The following is a 5,833-nucleotide window of genomic DNA, read 5'->3' as shown; positions in this document are numbered from 1 at the left end:
GACACCAGGATCAACACACTTACACTCCTATCCCTAAATTCTAGTGGAAAAACAGAGTTTGGAATACAAATAATAATGTCAGTATAATAGTTTTTCTTCTGTCCAAACCTTTGTGGTAAAATTTTTAAAAACCTATCCACACCAAATGTTTTCCTTAGTCTTTTCAGCCCTAAAAGCATTACATTGATTTGGTAAAATGAGTTATTAGAAGAAATATATACATTTTTAAAGTTGCCTTTTCATTAGAACTTCACCACAATGTCTGTTAAGTGGCGCTAGCAGCTGTATTTTCCTTAACAAATCAAATGCTTCCAAACTGTCCTTGACAGTAGCTAAACACAAAGGGCATTTTTGCCAAAGGTTCATGGAAAACAGAGATAACACTTAATTAAAAAAGATGAAACATTTATATGACTTAAGTGAACTCCTTTGCTAAATTTGAGGTAAGTAATGTTTAAAACAGCCCTGGCCTGAGATTGCCAGCCAAGTATGTGGTGTTCTGCTACTGAGTAAACAGAATAACCATTGATTTTGATTATCCCCATACTTATGCCAAGAAAAATCACAGTTCTAAAAAATAAACTTGGATTCTAAGAAATTAGGTAGCAGGAATGATGTTGCTTTTCTTCCATGGAAAGCTCTGCTTTCCATGTGAATCATAATGTATTTAAATAAAGATAAGTTCATTTGACTAACTTAATACAAGAGGAAAAAATAGGTAGAATTACCTGAATGATGTATATAAAAATGAACATGATGAGGTGATAAAAAACTGATTTTTTTTTCAAACATTGGGTTCTTTATTTAAAATAATACGGACATAAATTTATTTTTTAAATGTCTTTATTGGATATATAATTGTTTAACCAAATGACAATTAAGTTGATATAAAATCTAATCTTTTTCTTCTTCATAATTGTTAGAGGGACTTAAATCAGGTTTAATCATTCAGGTACTTCTTAAAACAAAAATGAGATATTTTTCTAAAAATATGTGTCTGAACAATTTCAACTAATTATCAATGTATTCCCATATTCCAATATAGTAAACTTTTGATGCACTGTACCAAATAGAAAATAATCATTCTCACAGATTGTGTATGTGTGTACACATTCTAAATACAAGGATAGCTAAAACCTGCACATAAATATAGTTTTTCTCTGACTGATCCCATTAAACGAATGAATTCAAATCTTGCGGTAAGTTTGAGAATCTAGTACACTTCAATTACACAGATTAGTAGATATGATTTTATGGACCCTTAAAGAGCAACCCATTTGCAGTCTTCTGTCCTTATCAGAAAACAAAATACCTATGTAAGGCCTTGGAATATTTGATCTCTGTCCCGATTTAAGTCCTGCAGATAGCAAATTCCTGTCCTTCTCCACACTTCAGGGAGCTACTCTTTCCAAAATAAGTTCGGAAGCTTTTTTAATGCATGACTGTGCTCAGCCCAGTTCTGTGGGAGGTGTGGAGAAAGAAAGGAATTTGGCTGGGGGCATTGAAACACATTAAAAAACACAGCACAACACAATAACATTTAAAAAAACACTAATCTTTTGATTTGGCTGCAGAACACTAAAGAGATGGGTCTGTAAACTGGAATTTAATAATTTTCCAGTATCTTGATGGGTCAACTCCCACACTATATATTTGTAACCAAAAATAAAGAGAACTGCTGATTTCAAAGCCTTGTTTTAGAGTATAGATCTTAAAATGTGTATGTCTCTCTTTTATTATAGCTGACATATTTAAAGTGAAAATGAGATGGGTTTTCCCCCCACAGGAAAGGCTATATTACACCAAACCATAGCATTTAAAACTGAAATAGTCCAAGTCTTCACTGAGGCCCACCATTTTCCAAGAAAGTCACTGAAGGTGTGATTTATTCAAGACACCAAGACCCAGATCTTCCACATTCAAATTTTAGCATTCTATCCTTTTTTTTTTTTTTTTTTTTTTATGTGCTTCTCTAAAACTTGGGAACTTTTCCACAGAATGCAAATAGAGTTGTTGTGGAAGAAAAAAAAAAAAGCATTTCACTTCCCAAATACAAATATAATGCAAAGACATTTTCCAGTAACCACATTAAAAATGGGAAAATAGAATTTTAAAATTTTATACAAGTTAATCCAATATACCAAAAATCAGTTCAACATGTACAATTTTTTGTTTTTTACATATGAACTCTTGTATTTGACACTAATAGGGCAACTCACTTTGGACTAGCTACATTTCAAGTGCTCTACATTCACACCTGGGTAGTGTCCGTACAGTTCCTATGTTTGTAAAACAGAGGGTTAACACATACAGAGCTCTTTACTTCTTTGCTGCACTGGCTCTTCATAGCCATTGACATGCTAATGTGCATCATGCATACTTACCAACATCTGTTCAGGCAATACTGCTGGACATGCTGCACTACACCACGTGGCACCCTTGGGGAAAACTTCTTTATGCCATTGGATTTTGAAGATATGGCTAACAAATGACACTGGATTATGAAGATATGTCTAACAAACGACTTAACTCTAGATTTTAGTCCCAGCTCTGCCACTTCCTCGGTAGCCAACTCTTAAATTTGTTTTCTTATATTGAAAACAAAAATTTTACCAATATTGCAGGACTGCTCTGATGACTAAATGAGAACATTAGTAAAGCACCCAGAAAAGTATTTGGCACACAATAAATTTCTCTATATACTTATGCTATTAGAAGGAACAATGTATCTCTTATTTTAAATAATGTAGGAGTTCATGGTTTTCAGTAAATCCTACTATGTTAGTAAGTTTTTCAAGATCTTGCTTTAGAACTATTGTTTAAATCTGCATCTAGAAGACTTAAGTGTAGGAGGATCAGAGGTGGGGCTCTCAGAAAGAAGAAAGCACACTTTATACTGGCTTTCCTTATGCCAGCTTCATATTGAAGCTTTCCATTGCAGCTTCAGCCACAAAAATGCTTTCTTAGATTTAGACAAGATTCTTAAAAAAAAAAAAATAAAGATTCATAGTTAAAATCTGTAACTTAGTATATTAAGGAATTTAAGAATGGTGTAAAATGTATTCTGAAGTCTGCAAAAAAGTTCTACTTATTACACATAAATTGCCTTGTGAAGCAGATTGCAAGGACAATCGGTCACTTAAAATGGAAAGGTAATTACTTATATTTGTAAACAGGAAAACATACATTATACTAAAATGCAATGCTGCAAAGTGAGTCCTATGCAAATCATATTAATGAATATGCTGCTGGGATAGTCCGCATTCCACAAGCTACAAAAGTGATACCTCAGTACTATTTAATAGAAATTAAAGATAGAGTTTTTTAGAAGTAGCTTTGTCTTACTTCACTCTTGATTTTCAGAAGTGAAGGAAGGATCAAAGCTAAAACTCTGTGAAGTTTCTACAGAACATAATTAAAATTCAAGAGTGCAAGACAGAAAATCCAAGGTAATATCCAATCTTCATAGTGGTTTATTTTGAAGACTAGCTTTACACTGAAACTGTACATTTATCAATTTAGTAAAAAATAACTGCAAAATTGCACATCTAATGTAGCAAAAACAGAAAATCCTGGTAAAAGAAAGAATACAGTGTGTTTGCACAGAAATAAAATCGTAAGAATCCCTCCATAGACACTGCAGTTGGAAAGGACTTTCTGTGGGCCTTAGGCTCTCAAAAGTCCTACTCTATGTACAGATACATAGTCCCCAACGTATGTACATATATACATCCCCAACGTATGATGGTTGAACTTAACCATTTTTCAACTTGACGTTTGTGTGAAACTGATATGCACTGTTAGAAACTGTATTTCAAGTACCCATGCAATCTGTCTGTTTTTCACGTTCAGTACAGTATCCAAGAACATTACATGAGATATCCTTTACTGTAAAATAGGCTTTGTGCTTGCTGTTTTGTCCAGCTGTGTGCTAATGTTCTGAGTATCTTTAAGATAGGCTAGGCTAAACTACAACGTTTGGTAGGTTAGGTGTATTAAATGCATTTTCAATGTAAGGTACTTTAAACTTACAGTAGGTTTTTCAGGATGTAACCCATGGTTAAGTCAAGGAGCACCTGTACTTTCTTCTAGGTAACACCTTCTTTTATTAAAAGTGGCACTCTTATCATCTGTTAAAATGGTCTCTGTCTAGTCTTCTATGCATGTTTTCCTCAAATTTTTTTTTTAATCAATTAAAAATATTTTAAATGTGAAGAACTAGCTCCTTCAATGACAGTGTTTCCATCCACTTTATGGACAGAGACCTAGGAAGATGAGCAGTAAAATCAAATATGCTGGAAATATTTGACCTTATACACAGTACTCAGGAAGATTTATTACATGATGGGACTGTTCCAGTTGAGGCCTCATCAGCTCTGGCTTGGACAATTGCAGCCGGTTCTCTTCTGTGCATATTTGGGTGTCTCCAGCCTCTGGACTTGATGAAATGTGAAATTTCGTAACTTTTAATGTAACTAAAAAATCCAAGTAATTAAGAGAAATCATAACAGACACCAAAGCTAACAGTTACTGGTTAAGAAAAAAAATGCCTGGGAAACAGGCCAGTGGGACTGTGAAACGTAAACCTCTTTATATAAATGCATTTCAACTGTTAAGATAGGGTTTTGCAAAGAACTAAAAAAAGACAATATTCCAAACTTTAACATTAAAGTATCAACTCTCCCATATTATTGATTACATTAAAATGACAGAAAAGTGTCCTCCAAGTTGATTAATTGTATTGTTTTCTTTCATTTTCTAGTATCAATATCAATGTGAGACACTTAGTTTTCATTACGAAAATAAATCATGAGTTTTGTTTTTGAGGCATTTCATTCAAAGCCTGTATCAATAACTATTTGTTAAGCACTGGTTGTGATTTAAAAGGCACCCTAAAACTATTCTTTACAATCAAATTTATTGACGGCTTATACATTCCACACTCCCTTCTAGGTACTTAATATATACTGCAAACTTATTTAATAGTGACAACAACGATTAAGATTAGTGGTTGGATTATTTAATCCTCATTTTTTTCAGATGCTATAAATGGAGGCAGAGCAAAATTAAATTATTGGCCCAGGTTTTCCCAGTTAGTAAGAAATTGAGCCAGGATTTGAAGCCAGACTGGGTGCCAAAGCCTAGGATTTTCACCATCACCTTCTACTTCTAACATAACACACTTAAGTAATGATGTTGCTACCATCTGTAATGATTACATTATCAACTGAAGTCAGTTACACAAGGAAGTTCTGCAGACAACCAATGATATAAAAAATAGTCGTAACTGTTCGTGCTCTTAAGTAGCTTCAAATCTAAGAAGTAAAAAATAGCTTTGATGCAAGACAGTAGTATCTTCAGAGGAACTCAGAAGGGCAGAGTGGGAATAGGTAAAAGACTATATACATTTTCTGGAAATAAGGTAGCATCTTTGAGGTCCTCGGACAGAAATGGAGTCAGAAGCCCTAGGTTTAAAACCTTGATCTGGTCTTGCTCAAGTTAATTAATCTTTTTGAGCCTTTCTTTATCTACCTAGTTACTGTCAGTATTCAATAAGAACGTATGCATTTTAATCAGTAGTTTTTCAGTAACAAACTGAACTTGATTGAACTAGATCAAGCACAAAAGCAGACTTTTAGAAGGGTTCTGAAATCAATGAAGGGAATTTTAGAAACCACAAATGCTTTAGTGACTTTAAGAATGGCAACCGGGGCCGGGCGCGGTGGCTCAAGCCTGTAATCCCAGCACTTTGGGAGGCCGAGACGGGTGGATCACGAGGTCAAGAGATCGAGACCATCCTAGTCAACATGGTGAAACCCCGTCTCTACTAAAA

The sequence above is a fragment of the Saimiri boliviensis genome, chromosome 10 (assembly GCF_048565385.1).
Source record: "Saimiri boliviensis isolate mSaiBol1 chromosome 10, mSaiBol1.pri, whole genome shotgun sequence".
Taxonomy (NCBI): domain Eukaryota; kingdom Metazoa; phylum Chordata; class Mammalia; order Primates; family Cebidae; genus Saimiri; species Saimiri boliviensis.
The sequence above is the reverse complement of the archived record's forward strand: the minus strand, read 5'-3'. Positions refer to the sequence as shown.